We start from the raw sequence: 21,403 nt of genomic DNA on the forward strand, positions 1-21,403 counted from the left end.
CCCTCAGTGCTTCCCAGACCTGTATGTCCATCTCCTTCACAAAATTTGGGAAGTTTTTCTCATTTTTTTCAATTCTTGCTTCCTCATTCTGCACTGGTTGACTGGTTTTTCCTTCCTTATGTTCCAAATCACTGATTTGAACCCCAGTTTCCTTCCCTTCACCATTGTTTTGTGTGGATTTTCCTTCATTTCACTTAGCATAGCCTTCACTTCTTCTCTTATGAGTTTGCCATACTCAAGCATATCTGTCAAGTCTGTGAGCATCTTTATCACCAGTGTTTTGAATTCTGCATCTGTTAGGTTGTCTATCTCCTCATCTGTTAGGTTGGCTATCTCCTCCTTGCTTAGTTCTCCCAATGGAACCTTGATCCGTTGCCCCTTTTGGGTCATACTTCTCTGTCTCCTCATTCTGACAGGCTCCTGTGTTTGTTTGCCTCTTTGTCTTAGGTAGAGCTGTCTGTCGCTGCTGTTATGTTGTAAGGGGCAGAGCCTTAGGGATTCGTCAGTACAGGGCGACCTGTTTGGAAGAGTATTTCTCCTTTATATCTTTGTTTGCTGGACTTCCATGCAGTTTGATTTTCTGGAACTTCTGGTTGTTTCTAGCTTTGAGGTAGTTGTATTCCTTCTTAGTTGTGGATGGATACACAGCGTGTCTATCTACACCTCCAACTTGGCTGGAAGTACCCCCTGACTGGATCTTTTTTATGCTGTTGAGGTCCTCACTGAATTCCTTGAGCATCCTCATTACCAGTGTTTTGAACTCTGCACCTGATAGATTGCTTATCTCCATTTTGCTTAGCTCTTTTTCTGGAATTTTGATCTGTTCTTTCACTTGCTTCATGTTTCTTTGCCTCCTTGTTTTGGCAGCCTCCTTGTCTTTGTTTCTATGTATTAGACTGTGTATTGGCTGCTTTGACTTCATGTCTTGTTAGCATGGTCTAATGTAGTAGGTGTCCTGTAGGGTCCAGTGGCACAGCCTCCCCTATTACCCAAGATGTGTACTCAAGGTGTGCCCTTCGTGTGGGCTGAGTACACCCTCCTCTTATAGTTGAGCCTTGGTTGCTGTTGGCAGATCACTGGGAGGGATTTACCCAGGCCAGTCAGCTATAAGGATTGGCTGTGACCACTGACCACCAACCTCCACCCTCTGTGGAGGATCTGCTGTGCAGAGGCAGGGTGATGATGCTCCAGCATGATCTGTAGCTGTCCACTGGGTGCGCTGGCCCTAGGGTTTCTCTGGTTGTGCAGGCCAAGTTCAGCCCTCACTTGTGTTTTGCCCGAGGCCACCCTGCCTGAGTTATAAACCAAGCTGCTCCTTGTGCTGGGCTTGGAGATTCCCAGGCTAAGGCAAGCTGTGAATCTAGGCTGGCTGCTATTAGTGAATGGCCTAGGGCTCACTGAGGCCAGTTGTTGCTTGTTTGATAGATTTAGGAAATTGTGAAGCATGAGCCAAGACCAGCCATTCACATGGAAAAGCAGCTTGGGTGGGCCAGTAAGTTGTGTGGGGCAGTTTCTGGGGATTCCCAAGGCAGGTCACACAGTGTTAGCCATGTTGGTGGAGTTTCAGATATGGCACTAGCCTGTTGGCTCCATGGCGCTGCGGGGAGAGGTTCTCAGAAAAGAGACAATGGCCTCTGCTTGCCCCATTGTCAAACCCTTCAGTCTCTTCCAGTATGCCACTGGTGCCCTTCAAGCCACCACTCTGTGCTGGAGCTCAGAGGGAGTGAGTCTGAGAAGATGAGTCTGTGTGTGGGTTCTTTAAGAGGAACTGTGTGGAGCTCCAGCAGTTTCTTCCAGTGACTCAATCCCCTCTGGTTCCTGACACTGGAACCCTGGGCTGGGGGATCTGGAGTGGGGCTGGAACTCCTCGCTCCCGAAATATTCTTCCCAAATTTTTATTCACCACACATGGATGTGGGACCATACCATTCTGCATCTGTGCCCTTCCTACCAGTCTGGATGTGGCTTCTTTAGTTCCATAGTTGTCAGACTTCCATTTCTGATGGTTCTGAGTGTTGGTTATTCTATATTTTAGTTGTAATTTTGATGTGGTTGTGCAAAGAGGCAAGCCATGTCTGCCTATGCTTCCATCTTGACCAGAAGTCAGAAATGATCCTCTTCTGGATTTCTTTTAAAAGAAATCAAAAGGAAAACATTTTCATGGGCCTTTAAAAGTATCATGGGCTTTAGATGCTGTGCCTAATGGCTAAGTTGGCTCTGGGCCTTCAGCATTCTGCTCTAAGCAAGAGACTTCCCTTCTCCCTCATTTCTCTCTTTCTCTCTCCCTCCCTCTCTCAGTTATCTATTAATTATATGGACTTATAGATTGTTATTTTTTCCATGGTTTATAATTCACTGTTTTTACCTAGTTTGATGCTCCAATTGTTCCATATTTGGCCAATGAGAAGCCTCTTCAAGTTGGCCCCTACGTCCTTGCAAAATTCTCCCATCATCGTCGTCGTCGTCGTCGGCGGCAGCCGTCCGTCTCATATTTTCACATGTATTTTCTGCCATAACAAGATGTTCCAGGCTCCAATTGTACCTACCTGCCCCATTCCTGGAATCAGCCATTTCTTAATGGAACCCAGGTTCTTTTAAGTGAGTAATGGTATTCAAAACCAAGTTCTGCGCATTAGGCATGCTCACTGCTATTAGATTGTATGTACTTCTTTTTTTCTTTTCTTCTTTTTTTTTTTTTACTGTGTGGTTGCCTCTCACTCATGCCCCCAACTGGGGACCTGACGTGCAACCTAGTAATGTGCCTTGACTGGGACTCGAACCAGCGACACCTGGCTCACAGGCTGACGCTTAATCCACTGAGCCACAGCAGCCAGGGCCTGTATTTACTTCTTGAATTAGGAAATATAGGCATGTGTACACACACATCCATATGGGCACATACATTAACATGGATATAAACATACGTATTCATATTTTAGAAATCGTGAGTTCATAACAGTTTCCTCTAATTTTAATCCATCTTTACAGAATACTCTTAGCTTCCTCCATTCCTGCTTACACATCTCATCTTCCACAGCAAGAACCTTGACTCCTAACAATAGCAACAAATGTACTCACTTGATCAATCTTAGGTTACATCTAAAACAGCTTTAGAATTACTTTGCCTATATCACAATTAACAGTCCTGCTAAAAAAACGTTCAGGTCTTGTTTGCACTGTTCTCTCCCCACCCCCTCCAAAACTGAGGATGTACTGTGTCCATAAGTTTATTGGATTTTTTCTTTCTTTTTTACTTTTTCCAATTCAGTGTAATGGTATTCATTTGAAATGAAGTGTGTTCATTTGTTTCTATTGGCTTTTGATTTTAGTTTTCCCCTCTTCTTACTGATTTATTTTTTGAGTATGTAAGATATTAACAGGCTTTCATAAGTCAAAACTATAAAAATTTATACTCAGGAAGGGTCACTCTCTTCTGTGTTCTTTCCATTCATTTTGCTCACCCTCAATCCTTAGAGAAAACATATTTCATTGTTTCCTGGCTTATCCTTCCTATATTTCTTTTTGTGATGACAGTGCATATTTTCTTATTTTCCCTTTTTTCTTACACAAAAGGTAGCATAGTCTATATACTTTTTTGTACTTTGCTTCTTTATTTAATATATCCAAGAAATAATTTCACATCAGTTTATAAAGATCTTCCTCATTCTTCTTCAACAGCTGCATACTACTCCATTGTATGGGTGTACCACAGTTTATTCAAACATCTTCCTTCACTTAGATATTTAGGTATTTTCCAGTATTTTGAAATTATAAATAATGTTACAGTGTATAATCTTGCTCATGTGTGTTTTTATATTATTGGAGGTGTAACTTTAGGATAAATTTCTACAAGTGGAATTGCTGTATGAGAGGGTAAATTTGTCTGTAGTTTTGTCATATTCCCTCCAGGAAGGTATAAGAGTGTCTGTTTCCCTATATCCTCACCAACTGAATGTATTGTCATGATTTTGCTTTTTTTCCCCCCAAAACTAATGAGTGAGAAATGATATCTCAGTATGCTTTAATAATATGCATTTCTCTTACTATCAATAACATTGACTATCATTTAATATGTTTAAAAACTTTTTATGTATCTCTTTGTGAACAGTCTGTTCATGCCTTTTGCCTATTTTTCCATAGGATTTTCTATTTTGAAGAGTTTTTAAATAAGTAAATTTGAAACATTAACCCTGTCTCTATGATACATGTTGTGAATGTTACATCCCACTTTGTCCTTTGGCTTTTGACTTTGTTTATGTTTTGTCATTAAAAACACTTTTATTTTCATGTATTCAAATTTATTAATCTTTTGTTTTTATTGCCTCTGTATTTTATATTATAGTTACAAAGTCATTTTCCACACAGAAGTTAAAGAAGAATTCACCCATGTTTTCTTCTAGAGCTTATGTAAGTTTTTTTTATATTTAAGTCTCTGATTCATTTGGAGTTTACTCTTATGTATGGTGTGAAGAATGAGTCTAATTTTATCTTTTTTCAAATGGCTCTAATATAAAAAAAGGAGAACACCTAGAAGGTAATTCTCTGAAATATTAATAATAATTGGTTGGACTATAGGCGATTTAGTTTTTCTTCTATTTTTTTTTTCTGTAATTCTCCAAGTTTTCCTCAGTGAATTATGTTTGTTTGTTTGTTTTTTCTTAGAGAGAGAGAAAGAGTAAGGAAGGGAAGGAGGGAAGGACAGAGAAAGAGAGAGAGAGAGAGAGAGAGAGAGAGAGAGAGAGAGAGAGAGAGAGAGATTTGTTGTTCCACTTATTTATGTATTCGTTGATTGCTTCTTGTATGTGCCCTGACTGAGATCAAACCACAACCTTGGTGTTATTGGGACAATGCTCTAACCAACTGAGCTACCTACCCAGGGCAGTGAACTATGTTTTTTAACATGGGAGACATTATTTTTTAAAAAGAAATAGAGATTTGTGGCAGGACGTTGGCATTCTGAAGATCATGATGCCTATTAATATTGCCTTTATCCTATTCTTTACTAGACGGCTTAGGACTTCACTTACACTCTCTTGTGTATTTCTCATTGTTAAATAAATATGAGTATTCTCTCTTCAGTTAGACTGTGAACTTCCTGAGGTCAAAACTATTGATTAAACAAACAGTGACTATACAGCCCATAAGTCCATATATTGATAAAATATTTGCTAGGTAAAATGATTTCTGTCTTTTACATGAGTACATATGGCAACTCTTTTTTCATATCCTGAATACTTCATTATATCTAACAGTGCTGCTAGATAAATAGTGGTATACTTATTAGTTGATTTAGATATTCCAGCCTGGACCAAATAAAGTGGTAGTAGATTTAATTCTATTTCTTTCCTCTGTCTAGGCCCCAAACAATTTTTGTATTTATGTATATATCCCAGTCTTAATAGGAAGAATGCACATTAATTAACATACTTTTACAGATGAGAACATAGAGAGTTATAAAGTGCAAGAAATAATTTTTAATAGTTTTTAAATTTAAGCCCTATCTTGCTCCAAAAGAAATTTTAAAGTTTATTTATTACACTTTACTTTATGTAAGAGTGCATCCTAAAAAGTTTTATGCAGAACATTTTTAGTTAATATATCATGATCTCAATGTTGGCTAATTAGTGATAAATAAAAATATGCATACATATATTCATATATAAAAACTCATACACATACACACAATCTATCACCAAGACTGGCTGGACTGCCTCTTTCTCTTTATCAACCTAACTTAAATTTTATGTTTTATTTATACTTTTCCTTCAAGGCTTTTGTTGCTATTTCTTTAAAGGTGACATCACCCATAAGCTTTTCCACGAAGATGGCACCCAAAGTAAAGAAGGAAGCTCCTGCCCCTCTCAAAGCCGAAGCCAAGGCAAAGGCTTTGAAGGCAAAGAAAGCAGGGCTAAAAAGTGTCCACAGCCACAAAAAAAAGAAGATCCGCACGTCACCTACCTTCCGGAGGCCTAAGACACTGGGGCTCCGAAGGCAGTCTAAATATCCTCACAAGAGTGCTCCGAGGAGAAATAAGCTTGACCACTATGCTATCATCAAGTTCCCTCTGACTACTGAGTCAGCCATGAAGAAGATAGAAGACAACAATACACTTGTGTTCATTGTGGATGTCAAGGCCAACAAGCACCAGATCAAACAGGCTGTGAAGAAGCTCTATGACATTGATGTGGCCAAGGTCAACACCCTGATTAGGCCTGATGGAGAGAAGAAGGCATATGTTTGACTGGCTCCAGACTATGATGCTTTGGACATTGCCAACAAAATTAGGGTCATCTAAACTGAGTCCAGCTGGCTAATTCTAAACATAAAAATTTTATTCTATAAAAAAAAAATTTCAGGAGGAGGACACACAGTATGATTTGTCCAGGGGCTTGTATCTGCTTTAGGAATACCACCTTGTGATTGTCTTAGCCTGATACACTTTTTGCCTCCTTGTCCTCCTGGTGAATTTCTTTCTTTCTTTCTTTTTTTTAAGAAGGCCTACTTCATCATCACCTCCTTTGTGATATGTTTCTTGACAGAATTAATTCATCCTCCTTGTCAGTATTTTCATGCCTTGTACATACTTCTATTGCTGTATTTTTTCATACTGCATTGCATTTATGTGTTTACAGATATGTTTCCTCTACCAGCCTGTTGCTTCTTAAAGGTAGAACCATGTGCTCAGTAAATATTTACTTAACTGATCTGGTAGTGATAGAGGTAACATGAGTGGCTGTCCAGGGATATCAGCCTGGTGGGAAATGTTGAAAGAATTGGTAGTGCACTAAATTATTGTGGTTCTCTGGGGAAAGAATTCCTCAAGTCTCTTCCTACCCTGTGGAAGTTCTAATGGGAAAAAATATGGGTACATACTGATCCTAGAATTCTTCTTATGAAATATGTTCATCACATAAACAATATTATAACAACAGTGAAGGGAATTTAAGGAAGAAAACATTACCCATGATGCCTCTATCAAAAGTCATTAATTGTGAGACTTCTGGCCAAGATGGAGGCCTAGACTGACACACTTCATCTCCCTCCACAACTAAGAAGCAGTACAACTACCGCAAAACCAGAAATAACTGGGGCCAAGATGGAGGCTTAGACGGACACGCTAGGTCTCCCTCTACAACTAGAGAGGAATACAACTACTTCAAAACAAAGGATAACTAGAAATTCCAGAAAATAAAACTACACGGAAGTCCAACATATGAAGTTATAAACCAGCGGTGCCATTTGGGCAGGTAAGAGTTAAAGAGGGCAGTGCTGTTTGCGGTCGCACCTGGACAACGGCGGGCGGCGAGGAATCCCGGATCCGTCAAGCCCCTGGCGGTGCGCGACCCCGGCGAGGAATCCCGGCTGCGGCCAGGCCCCTGGTGGTGCGCGACTCCGGAGCTGGGGAGAGCGGCCGCCGCATCGCCTTGAACAGTGAGGCCCAGGGGGGCGGGAGGACGGATCCCGGTCTCCTAGCTGAATAACTGTGTGAATCCATCTTGGACCCCCGCCCCCAAAGAAAGCACCACAGGGCTGCGAAATAGGTCGCAGACAGGCAGGCGCCGGCCGGTCGCTGATTTGTGACGCGTACACAGGCACTGCCCCCTAGAGCCGGCCCAAGAAAACAAAACGCATCTGTCAAAATGAGGCAGACAACTATAGAAATCCCGGTGACACAACTCACCAGACAGCAGATAGAGAACCTGACAGATGAACAGATAAGAAACCTGTCAGAGGCTCAGTTCTGGGCCATTGTTAACAGATGGCTTACAGAATTCACAAAAGAGCAGGAAAAAGATATGAAAGAAGCGAAAAACTTTCATAACGAAAGGAACAAAACCGCATACGAGACAGAAGGAAAGGAAATAAAATCCAGAGTTCATTTCAACAAACTGGAATATGGAGAAGGAACAAGCAGTCAACCAATGCAGCGAGAGGAAATGGGAAGCAACAATGAAAGGATCAGAAACCTCTGGGACAGCTATAAAAGGCCCAACATAAGAATCATTGGTTTGCCAGAGAATGAGGAAGATGAACTAGAACTTGAAAAATTGAGTGAAAATATAATAAAGGAGAACTTCCCAGACTTGGGGAAGGGAATAGACTTGCAGGTCCAGGAAGCAAGGAGAGTTCCCAAGAGACTGGACCCAGGGAGAACCACTCCAAGACACATTATAATCAAAATGTCAAAAATTAAAGATAAAGAGAGAATCTTAAAAGCAGCAAGAGAGAAGAAAAGAATTATGTACAAAGGGGTCCCAATTAGACTATCAGCTGACTTCTCAAGGGAAACCCTACAGGCAAGAAGAGACTGGCAAGAAATATTCAAAGTAATGAAAATCCAAAACCTACAACCACGAATACTCTACCCAGCGAAATTGTCATTCAGAATAGAAGGACAGAGAAAGTGTTTCCAGGACAAAATAAAACTGAAAGAGTTCATTAGATCCAAACCACTGTTATATGAGATGTTAAAGGGACTGGTTTAAAAAAAAACAGAAGCTAGGGAGATGAAACAAAGGCAAACTAAATAGGCAACGAGAGTGGAAAAGGAACTGTGGGTACGGGAAGCATATTGGGGGGAGGTCAACAGGGAGGGGGAATGGGGAAAGGGAGGGAGATGATATAGGAATTGGGGATCAAGGTAGGAGGGAATGGAATAGACGGAGAGAGGTTGGGAGGAACTGTATGCACAACTAATGGACATAATCTAAAAGGGGGGGACAACTGGAGGGAGGGGGGCCACCGGGTGGAGGGGAGCAGAGGGAAGGGAAATTGGCACAAATGTAATATTTTAATCAATAAAACACATTAAATCTGAAAAAAAAAAAAAAACAGAAATAACTGAAAGTTCCAGGAAATAAAGCTATATGGAAGTCCAATGTATGAAGTTATAAACAAGTGGTGCTCGTCCGGACAGGTAGGAGGGGTGAAGTCAGGGCGGAGAGGTCAAGCTGTGCTGGCGGTGGCAGCAGCGGCTACTGGCAGCGGGACTGTGGTAAGCACAGACACCTGTATTTAAGGGGAGGTGAGAAGCACCTGGGAGAACCCATAGCTGCAGACCAAACTGTCAGCTCGTGATTCCAATGCTGGGGAAGGAAGACCCCCATTGCCTTAGACTGTGAGGCCCAGAGGGCATGAGGAGGGAGGAGCTCCCGGTCTCTCAGCAGAGGGAGAACGGGAGGAATCCATCTTGGACCCCCGCCCCCACACAAAGCGCCACAGCGTGGTGAGAAGGGTCGCCCATTAGTCATGAGTGCATGGGGCTCCGCCCCCTATCGCGTAGGAGGTGTGACAGCCCCACCCAGGAAGCAAAAAACTGCCAGGATGGCAGGGATAATGATAGAGATCCCAATCACACAGCTGACCAGAAAGCAAATACATGATTAACAGATGAACAGATAGATAACCTTTCTGAGGCTCAGTTCAGAGCTATAGTTATAAGACATCTTACAGAAATAACAGCAAGACTTAATCAAGACGGGGAAGGAATGAAGACTAGTCCTGCTGAAATGAATGAAAACACGTACAAAATAAGTGGTGAGGGAAGGAAAAGCAGGGATCAAATCAACAAATCAGAACATGGGGACGGAACAGTTAACCAGTGCAGAAAGAGGAAACAAAAAGAGAGGAAAATGAGGAGAAGCTCAGAAACCTCTGGGACAACTATACGAGAGTGAACATCTGAATTATAGGGCTGCCAGAAGGTGAAGAAGAAGAACTAGAAATTGAAAAATTATGTGAAAAAACAATGAAGCAGAACTTCCCTAACTTGGGGAAGGAAATAGACTTACAGGTCCAAGAAGCACAGAGAGTTCCAAATAAACTGGACCCAGGGAGAACCACTCCAAGACACATTATAATCAAAATGTCAAAAATTAAAGATAAAGAGAGAATCTTAAAAGCAGCAAAAGAGAAGAAGAGAATTATGTACAAAGGGGTACTATCAGCTGATTTCTCAGAGGAAACTCTGCAGGCAAGAAGGGACTGGCAAGAAATATTCAAAGGAATGAAAAGCAAAAACCTACAGCCACGATTACTCTATCCAGCGAAGCTGTCATTCAGAATAGAAAGGCAGAGAAAGTGCTTCCAGGACAAAGTAAAACTGAAGGAGTTCATCAGATCCAAACCACTGTTATATGAGATGTTAAAGGGACTTGTTTAAAAGAAGGAGGATCAAAACTATGAACATTAAAATGAAAACTGTATCACAACAACCAACAACAGAGCTAGGGAATTGAAACAGAAGCAAACTAAGTAGGCAACAGGAGTCGAAAAAGAATTATAGGTATGGGGAACATATTGGGGGGAAGTCAGCGGGGAGGAAGGCGGGGGGAAAGGGAGGGAGATGGTACAGGAATTAAGAAGCATAGTAGGAGGGAGTGGAGTAGACAGGAAGATCTTGAGAAGAACTATATGCACAATCAACGGGAATGGACTAAGGTGGGGGGACAACTGGAGGGGGGGTCACTGGGTGGTGGGGAGCAGAGGGAAAAGAAATTGGGACAACTGTAATAGCATAATCAATAAAACATTTTTAAAAAGTCATTAATTGTTTTCAATTTTCTCTGTTCTTGGAGTTACTATCCTTAAACTGCTGGATTGCTTCTATAAGTAAAATGCTTTAATGTTTTCTGTATTTTGATTTTACACACCTATCCTCTTGGTTTTAGGTTTTAAATCTCTTGTGGAAAGGGATCACTCATACATTTTTAAAATGTCATCCCTACTTAAATTAAGCTCAAATCAAGTATTCAGATACTTGACTGGTATTATTAAAGTCACCAAAATATTTTTAGAGCCTATTACATATCAGACACTGTATTAGGCTCCCAGTATACAAACTTGAATAAAGTGTGGTCTCTGCCTTTATGAAAAGTTGTAATCTAGCAGAGTCATAGCTAAAGTACCACGTATTTGGCATGTGGTAGCTATTTATAAAGAATGATGTGAATTGCCTAGGAAATATTTATATTACTATCCATATGAAGTTCTTGAACAGAACTAAGGTTAAGAAATGATATTATTATAATTAATATTCTTAGTTAGCATTAATTTATGCAATATATATTTTTGAGTGCCTACTGTATGTCAGCCACTCTTCTAGCCTCTGAGAAAAAACAATATTAAAGCCAACAAGGTCTCTTTTCACATAAAACTTGCATTCTAGTGGGGAGAAACACAGTAAACAAGAAAACAAATAAACACGTAAACTATTATCAATGAGTGAGAATTGCTATAATAAAAATAATGTGGTAGAGATTGACTGGGAGTTACTCCTTAGGTGAGTAATTTTTTAAGATTTCTCTGAGGAAGTGACATCCAAATTGATACCTAAATGACAAGAAGGATCCAGTCATACAAAGTCCTGGGGGAAAGTGTTTCAGGCATCGAGAATAGCAAATGCAAAGGCCCTGAGGCCAATGCAAGCTTGGTGTGTTTAAAGAACAGCAAGCAGGTATGTGCAGTTGGAACTGAACTAAACTAATAAGGAAGTGATAGGAGATGGGGTTGGAAAATTAGGCAGAAGCCAGGTAACATAAGATCTTCTAGGTCAGGGTAAGAAATGTTGATTTTATTCTAAATACAATGGAAAATCTTGGAGAATTTTGAGCAGAGGAATGACATGTGATATACATTTTTAAAATCTCCTGGGTAGAAAATGTGGGTGCTTAAGAGGTGGTTATAGTAGTCCATGGCAGAGATGATGGTGAATTATCTAAGTGATGATAGCAGAAGGTAGCAGTGGAGAGAGGAGGAAGTGGAAGAATTTGTAATATATTTTGCAGGTAGGGTTGACAAGACTTGGATGAAATGTGGGTGGTAAGGGAAAGAGTAGATTCAGTGTCTTATAAAACTTTGGTTTAAGCAACTAATTAGAGACCAGTGCAGTTTACCAAAATGGTGAAGAATAATCTGGAGATGGGATTGGAAATCAAGGCTATATTTTGAGAATGTTAAATTTGAGTACAGTACCTCTTAGACTTTCTAGTGGAGATGTTAGCTAGGCAATAGGATATGTGATTCTGGAATTCAGAGAGGAGGTAGGTGTAGATGTGTGGGAGTCATTAGCTCTTAAATATATTTAAAGCCATGAGATTACCTGGGAAGTGAGGCTCAATGAAGAAAAGAAGGGGTCTCGGCTGATGCTGGGGAATACCAACAATTTGAGGTTGATCAGAGGAGGATGAACCAGAAGAGGAGACTTTAAAAGAATGACAGTGAGTCCTGGCCAAGTAGCTCAGTTGGTTAGAGCATTGTCCCAATACATAAAGGTTGCAGGTTTGATCTCTGGTCAAGGCGCATACAAGAAGCAAAAAATGAATGCATAAATAATTGGAACAGCAAATCGATGCCTCTCTCTTTCTCTCTCCCTTCTTCTCTCTTTCTAAAAATCAATAAATAAAAATTTAAAAAATAAAATAAAAGAATGACCAGTGAAATAGGATAAATATCAGCAGTGTGAGGTATAGCAGAAACCAAAAGAAAAAAAATCTTTCAAGAAAAGGAGTGATGAATTGTTGTGAATATTGCTGAGAGATGCATTGAATAAGAATATGAGGACAGGGATGATTATTAAATTTGGCAACATTCAAGTCATTGGTGCCCTTGACTAGAGCAGTTTAAGTGAAATGATGTGAATAGAAACCCAGTGGACGTGGGTTAAGAGATTAGCAGATGAGAAAGTGGAAAAAGGGACCATAGACAACTGATTCCAGAAGTTATGCTATGAATGGGAATAAGAAGGTGGGACAAAGGGTGAAAGGGGTATGAGGTTGAAGAAGTTATTTATTTATTTATTTTTAAGATTTATTTATTTATTTTTAGATAGAGGGGGAAGGGAGGGAGAAAGAGGGGGAGAGAAACATCAATGTGAGAAAGAACACCAATCGGTTGCCTCTTGCACGCGCTCCCACCAGAACCAAACCCTCCACCCAGGCATGTGCCCTGACCAGAAATCAAATTGACAACCCTTTGCTTTGCAAAACAATGTCCAACCAACTGAGCCACACCAGTCAGGGCACGAAGAAGTTTTTTAAATGGATGATATTAAGGCATGTTTATCTACTGATAGGTGTGAGTCCATAGATAGGGGAAATTGATGATGTAGCAAAAGGAAAAGATAATTGAGCAAGTCCTTGAAAAGGCAAAAAAATTGGGGGGGTCTGGAACACAGTCAGAAGTGTTGGCTTTTGATAGCAACAGGAAGAGTTTTTCCAGTGTAACAGAGGAGAGAGAGAATGTGAATACAGGCATGTGATAGTAGGTATATATGGGGGTGGGAAGAATGGGGAATGACTGTCAGATTTTTTCTTTCTTTTACCATAACATAGTTGAGTTCATCAAAACAAAATATATGCCTAACATTATGTATAAGGTGCATAAGGGAAGTAAGCTATATAGTCTCTAGATAGTCTTGCCTAAGATACTCTTTTGGTTCTATTGCCTATTAACAAACTACTTCCAAACTCAGTGACTTAAAACAACAATTTATTATTTCTCACCATTCTTTGGATTTCCTGGTTCTTCTGCTTTGCATGGTATTGGCTGAAGTGCTGAGAATGGTGTAATGTCCACAATGGCCTCGCTCTAAAGCTGGCAGAAGGTGGAGGCTGCTAGCTGGAAGCTCAGCTGGGCTGCCAACCAGGGGCCTTGCCTTTCGTCCTCAGCCTTTCCACACAGATGCTTGGACTTCCTCACAGCATGCTGGTCTCAAGGGAGAAAAACTTCTTACATGTTGGACAGCTGAGATGTTTGGAGGGGATTCAGTATTAAGGTAGTTTCAGCTTTGGGGACCACATTTTACAATTTACCCATACAGTCTCTAGCTGGGAAACCATACCCATATTTTGTCTTGCTAATTAAAACTGTATGATAAGAATCCTTAACAATAACAACAATAGACCTAGAAAATAAGCAAGCTTTATTTGGTGACTTGAATTTCTTTTTCCAGGTAGAAAACTGCTATCTGTCACTGATTCTTCTTATTTTTCTGTGCATGTTACAGATTTATCCTGAGTGCAAAACTTTAATGTCCCATTTCCTTCACATACTAGTTATGGCACTTCTCTGACGCTCTGTCAAATACAAAAAAATAAAATAAAATAAAGGAACATTGAAAGAATGATTGCACACAGGGGAAATGAAGAGCTCTTGCTTCTGATTCCATGGATATAAACACAGTCAATGTGAAATTATACTCAAAGTTTCGTGTTCCCAAGAGAATAGAGAAAAGGGAACCTGAAAAAGTGGTATGTTCATGAGTAAGAAACTGTAGTTGGTAAAATATGAAAGATACGTATACAAATAAAATACTGATAGATACAAAAAAATGGAGCTTCTGGGGGAAAACCACGTGGCCCATACTGATACATCTATAGTTTTCCATTTCAAAAAATTTGAATTATAAGCATTATAATTCATTTTAAGGGACTTAGGTTTTCTCCTGAACTTACATCACAAAATTGCCAACTAAAAAAATACCTAAAACTAAATATAAATTTCCATTGGAAAATGTCATTTTGGTGAGGAAGTGATTGGTAGGGGAACCAGTCCATGTGATACTGTAAATATTGTACCATACTTGTACCTTTATGTCTATTAAAAATTATAGTTCCTATTTAGAAAACTTTGTATTTGTCATGGCTTCTTTATTTTATAGCACTTTCCCTACCTTTACTCACTACCTTCACTTTCCAGACCATGAGAATTTCCTTCATATTTGAGGCTCCCAAAGACTCCCTACAATGGTAGAAATCATCCTTATTTTCACCGTTTAATACAGTAGCCTCTAGTCACATATAATTGAGCACTTTAAATGTGGCTTGTGAAAATGAGGAACAGAATTTTAAAAAATTATTTAATTTTAATTGCTTACAATTAAAATTTAAATAGCCACATATGAGTAGTAGCTACCATGTTAGACCGTGCAGCTTGATGTCTCACTTGTAGCTCACAGAATTCTGCTCACCTCCTTTTATCTGGAATTTGGGGAAAAAAAATGAGTTTCAATATCCTAATTTACTAACAGCCATTGCCCTATCAGACAGCTTTTATTTATAGTAATTTAACTAATGTTTGTATCCCTCATTGGATCACATGCTCCTTAGGGACAAGGGCTGTATTTTCTTCTCACTTTTTAAAAAAGATTTTATTTATTTATTTGTTTAGAGAGAGGGGAAGGGAGGGAGAAAGAGAGAGAGAAACATCAATGTGTGGTTGCCTCTTGCGTGCCACCAACTGGGGACCTGGCCCACAACCTAGGCATATGCTCTGACTAGGACTTGAACCAGCCACCCTTTGGTTTGCAGGCCAGCACCCAGTTGACTGAGCCACATCAGATAGGGCTTTTTCTTGCTTTTATATTACACCCAGAACCTCATCTATTATCTGAAACATAATAGGTACTCAATTAACATATGAGTATATGAATGAGTTTAAAAATATCCATATACTTTTGGTATAAATGAGGACTTCACTATTCTCTCTCTCTCTCTCTCTCTCTCCCTCTCTCTCTCTCTCTCTCTCTCTCTCTTTCTTTCTCTCTCTCTCTCTCTCTCTCTCTCTCTCAGTGTGTGTATGTGCGAAAGAGAGAGAGAGAGAATCTAAAGATGCGGAGAGGAGACCAAGACCAGGTTCTTAAAGAGAAATCAAGATGGCTGTCAAATACTTTGGAATTAGAACATTGGCTTTATTAACAGACTCTTCTTAAGCATTTACTCTATGCCAGACAGTTTCTTTAGTACTCCTCAGAAGATGACCTATGGAATAAGTACTATTATTACCACCATTTTATATAGATATGGAGGACAAGAGGAGTAACTCACCCAAGGTCATACAGCTAGGACCAAGTAGAGCAAGCATTTAAATCCATGCAACCTGACTTCAGAGCCTACCTTCTTGATCACAGTGCTATGTTGCTTTATTGTTTGACTGTGTCCATATGGTAACAGAGGCCCAGTGACCTCAAATGTCTGCATCAGGCTTTTGTTTAAATCTAAGCTTCAGTAAGCCAGTGTATCCTGGATGTTTAGGCCTCTTTCGAATGGTGCAGGTAGAGGGAGGTGGGAGTAGTAGGACTAAGGATGATAAAATATAAAAATCAGCACAGGATTCCTTTTCTCAAAAAGTTAAACAAATATATATTTTTACCTCTAGGATTTTTTTTTTTTTTTTTTTGCCTTGTACGTAATAAAGAGAAAATGAAACCATTTCTTTAGTAAACAAAACACAAAATAACCTCCTCTTCCAAGTTTCTGGTGTAATAAGAAAGATTAATGAAAGCTAAGAGTTCCTATAGTCTTTTTTTCCCCACTCAGGAGAAAGCATGAACAGTCCCCCACTTCCACAAATTATGCAGTCAAGTTTCCCCACATTTGGGGGAATCGCAGGGGTCAGCACATCCAGAGTGCAGTGGGTAAGCCTCGCCCTGGGAAAACCACCTTCATGATCATGGTATTTCCCCTGCCAGGTAAGTATGAGTTCCCTATAGTCTTACTGTGAATAAGCTAATTTTATTTTTCTTTCCCTCTTCCCACCCCGCATCTCTATCACATGTTTAGAGCTCCCTAGATAGTCCGTAATTGATATGCCTATTTAGTTGTTTCTCTAATTGTTTGTGTAAGGGTATCTTATCTTCCTGTTTTAACTATACTCTGCTTGCCTGCCCCCACCCATTTCCACCCCCAAGATTCACTCTCCACCCTTTCTGTTCTGAACCCTGGAGCACTGACCTCTATGAGTTACATCACCAGGTTCCCTCACCCTCTGACTTCCAAAAGGTGTAGTGGAAGCTTGGCATAAGGGTAGAAGTGCCAGCAGGAGGAAAGAGAAAGATTAGTGTATTTCTTCTTCCCCCTTTCTCCTACTTTGGTGCCATGTTCTTGCAGTAGCTGCCTGACAGCCTAGGTGGTTCCAGCACTCACTGGGATCTGTAACACTTTCTTTACCTTGCCCCTCCAGGTATAGGGACTGGAAGGTTTGACACACTGTTGTTAGTCCCTGAGTTCTTTTGCATACTTCTCATTTCCTTGAACTTTGCCCACATCTTTATAAATAGTCCCTTTAATACATTATTTTCAGTAAATTGTTTTGAGTAGGACCCTGCCTTGATATATTTCCCTTCTAGCAGTATTGTAAATTAAAGGTGTGGAAGAGGCCTAGACTTCAAAATAGGTATAAAATTAAATAGGCCTAAGGTAGATTGCCCCATAAATTGGATTGGGAGAATTTATCACTCTGTGTCCAACACTATTTAGGGGAAAGAGCCTCTGAATGTGACAGACATGTGCCCCTATTATGCGTAGCAGAGATAGTTCACCAGGCTTTTTCTTTACAGCTTGAATGAAATGAACTCAAGATTATTCATTCTCTTTGCCCTAAGACTCTGATCATCAAGCAATCTTGTGATTACTGAATTGGTTTCCTAGGTAACTTGATTCAAAGAAAGGGGTACCTTGGAGGCTGGACAACAACTTTCCAGACCCTGAAAAAGTAAGGACTTCTCTTATATTAATCAAATTGATATTTTTAAAGAAAGAAAATACAGTTCCCACTTTCCTCCATCCAAAGCATAATACCCTTCTTTTTCTTTCTAGCTTGCATTTCTAATATGTATTGTTTTTTTGTACTGTATGCAGATATTTCAGTTGTATTAAAATTCATGTAGTTACTGGATAATTATTTACATAAAGTATTATATTAGACAAATAAAATCAAAATTTTATTGTTATATTTTATGGACATTATTTCTTTTTTAGAGCTAACACCACATATACACACACACACACACACATATGTATATATGTATATATATGTATGTGTGTATACATATGTATATGTGTATATATATATATATATATTTTTTTTTCCCCTTATGACTTCAATCCTGTATTAAAGTGAAGATTCCTGTTACCCTATAAATTAATCTGTATCTCTACTCTGATATTCTATCCATTCTTGGTCTTCCTTTTGTTATAATAGAAGAATCATTTTTCCTGCCAGAGCTCACAGCCCCTCTCTCTGTGCTCTTGTGCCCATCCTCTCTTGTATTTTGAAGGGCTTCCCTCTTTACTTATCCCCTTTTTCCCACAATACTTTCTTCTTCCTCATTGGAACATTCCCATTAGCATCCAAGCATGCTCTAGGACCTCCGGTTTTGGTTAAAACCTCCCTTTACTCCACATCCACCTCCAACTAGTACTTCACTTCTCTGCTTGTCAGCACAGCAAAACTTTTCAGAAAACTTGTTTATACCAGCTGTCACCACTTCCTTACCTTACACTGACTCCATTCTGGCTTCCTTCCAGGAAACCATCACTCTACTGAAATAGCTTTAGTCAAAATCATCAGTGACCTACATGTTGCTGAATTCTGTTGCTCTTTCCCATCTTACTCAGGCTCTTGTAACCATTGGACACAGTTGACCAATCTCTTTTTAAAATGCTTTCTTCTCTTGGCTTCCACGATACCATTCTCTCAGTCTCCTTTCCTGATTCTTCTTCCTCTATTCAACTTACTAAATGTTGAGTTGCCTCAGGGTTAAGTTCTAAACTTGCATCATGAATGTGTGGCTACTGAGTACTTGAAATGTGGCTAGTCTGAAATTAGATATGATGTAAGCATAAAATATGCTCTGAATTTCAAAGACTTAGTATAAAAGAGAATATAAAGTACCCCATCAATAACTTTATATGATTACATATTGAAATAACATTTTGCATATATTGGGTTATTAAAATGCACTGCAGCATGGGTCCACCTCTCTACATGCCAAACATTCTCCTATATTGTGAAGAGACCAGTGACTGAAATCAAGCTCTGCTACTTAGTACCCACACAGATTTTTTTTTTAATCACTCAGTTGTTGTGAACCTCGGCCCCTTATACCTTACTCAGGCTACTGGAAGATGAAAAAAGATAATATGTGTGGCATGTGTCAGACATAGGGGTTCCCAGAAGATATCAATGTTACTTCAGTTGTTTTTTCCCCCAGAAAGTCTTCTGATAAACTTATTAATGAAGTATAAATATTTGTTACAAATTTCATCCTTCTTTCTCCAAAGGCAAGGAACAGAGCCTCTAAAATGCACTGCAGCTGTTTCTTTTTGCCTTTTTGATATGGCTGCAGAAAATTCAAAATTACATATGTGGCTCACATATATTTCTGTTGGACAGCTGTTCTAGTTGCTCTTTCTTAACAACTTTCTCAGGACTTCCGGCCAAGATGGAGGTTTAGACGGACACGCTAGGTCTCCCTCTACAACTAGAGAGGAATACAACTACTTCAAAACAAAGGATAACTAGAAATTCCAGAAAATAAAACTACATGGAAGCCCAACATATGAAGTTATAAACCAGCGGTGCCATTTGGGCAGGTAAGAGTTAAAGAGGGCAGCACTGTTTGCGGTCGCACCTGGGACAGCGGCGGGGCGGCGAAAAATTCCGGCTGCAGTCAAGCCCCTGGCAGTGCGCGACCCCAGCGCTGGGGAAAACAGCCACTGCATCACCTTGAACAGTGAGGCCCAGGGGGGCGGGAGGACGGATCCCGGTCTCCTAGCTGAATAACTGTGTGAATCCATCTTGGACCCCCGCCCCCAAAGAAAGCACCACAGGGCTGCGAAATAGGTCGCGGACAGGCGCCGGTCGCTGAATTGTGACGCGTACACAGGCACTGCCCCCTAGAGCCGGCCCAAGAAAACAAAACGCATCTGTCAAAATGAGGCAGACAACTATAGAAATCCCGGTGGCACAGCTCACCAGGCAACAGATAGAGAACCTGACAGATGAACAGATAAGAAACCTGTCAGAGGCTCAGTTCTGGGCCATTGTTATCAGGTGGCTTACAGAATTCACAAAAGAGCAGGAAAAAGATAAGAAAGAAGCGAAAAACATTCATAACGAAAGGAACAAAACCACATACGAGACAGATGGTGAGGAAAAAAAAATCCAGAGTTCATTTCAACAAACTGGAATATGGAGAAGGAACAAGCAGTCAACCAATGCAGCGAGAGGAAATGGGAAGCAACAATGAGAGGATCAGAAACCTCTGGGACAGCTATAAAAGGCCCAACATAAGAATCATTGGTTTGCCAGAGAGTGAGGAAGATGAACTAGAACTTGAAAAATTGAGTGAAAATATAATAAAGGAGAACTTCCCAGACTTGGGGAAGGGAATAGACTTGCAGGTCCAGGAAGCAAGGAGAGTTCCCAAGAGACTGGACCCAGGGAGAACCACTCCAAGACACATTATAATCAAAATGTCAAAAATTAAAGATAAAGAGAGAATCTTAAAAGCAGCAAGAGAGAAGAAAAGAATTATGTACAAAGGGGTCCCAATTAGACTATCAGCTGACTTCTCAAGGGAGACCCTACAGGCAAGAAGGGACTGGCAAGAAATATTCAAAGTAATGAAAATCCAAAACCTACAACCACGAATACTCTACCCAGCGAAATTGTCATTCAGAATAGAAGGACAGAGAAAGTGTTTCCAGGACAAAATAAAACTGAAAGAGTTCATTAGATCCAAACCACTGTTATATGAGATGTTAAAGGGACTGGTTTAAAAAACAGAAGCTAGGGAGATGAAACAAAGGCAAACTAAACAGGCAACGAGAGTGGAAAAGGAACTGTGGGTACGGGAAGCATATTGGGGGGAGGTCAACAGGGAGGGGGAGTGGGGAGAGGGAGGGAGATGATATAGGAATTGGGGATCATGGTAGGAGGGAATGGAATAGACGGAGAGAGGTTGGGAGGAACTGTATGCACAACTAATGGACATAATCTAAAAGGGGGGGACAACTGGAGGGAGGGGGGCCACCGGGTGGAGGGGAGCAGAGGGAAGGGAAATTGGCACAAATGTAATATTTTAATCAATAAAACACATTAAATCTGAAAAAAAAAAACTTTCTCTTTTCATCATCTTACCTAGTTTCATAGCTTTAAATACCATCTATATGTTGATTCCCAAATTTATACTTCTAATTCTGATGTCTCCTTTGAAGTCTAGACTTATATATCCAGCTGGTGCTTAACTTTCCATATGAATGTCTAACAGGTATCTCACTATTAATATGTCAGAAATGGAATTTACTATTTCCCCTAGTCTCATTGTGTTACTTGCTAAGTTCCACATCTCAGTCAGTGGTGTCATCATCTGTCCAGTTGCTCAAATAAAAAATTGAGTCATCCTTGATCATTCTACTTTTCTTACTTACTTGATTCAATCTTGGTTGGTTAGTGCCACCTTCAAATTATACTTTGAATTCCATCAATTTTTCCTCCTCTTCAGTGCCACTACCCCAGTCTAAGCCACTGTCACCTCCTACCCAGACTACTGTCATAGCTTCCTAACTGCTCTCTTTGCTTCCACTCTTGCACCATTACAGTCTCTGCTCCATATCACAAT

The 21,403-nt window shown here is 40.1% G+C and overlaps 1 non-coding gene and 1 pseudogene across 1 annotated transcript; one reads left to right on the plus strand and one right to left on the minus strand.

The window, feature by feature from the left end:
* Nucleotides 1-5,800: 5,800 nt before the first annotated feature.
* Nucleotides 5,801-6,267, plus strand: LOC150000691 (large ribosomal subunit protein uL23 pseudogene; annotated as a pseudogene).
* A 10,046-nt stretch (nt 6,268-16,313) lies between these two features.
* On the minus strand, nt 16,314-16,476 carry LOC150000692 (U1 spliceosomal RNA). Its single transcript, XR_016513900.1, has one exon. It is a non-coding gene; the product is annotated as a U1 spliceosomal RNA (small nuclear RNA).
* Nucleotides 16,477-21,403: the final 4,927 nt, after the last annotated feature.

The sequence above is a fragment of the Furipterus horrens genome, unplaced genomic scaffold, assembly GCF_987537825.1.
Source record: "Furipterus horrens unplaced genomic scaffold, mFurHor1.1.pri manual_scaffold_10, whole genome shotgun sequence".
NCBI classification, from domain to species: domain Eukaryota; kingdom Metazoa; phylum Chordata; class Mammalia; order Chiroptera; family Furipteridae; genus Furipterus; species Furipterus horrens.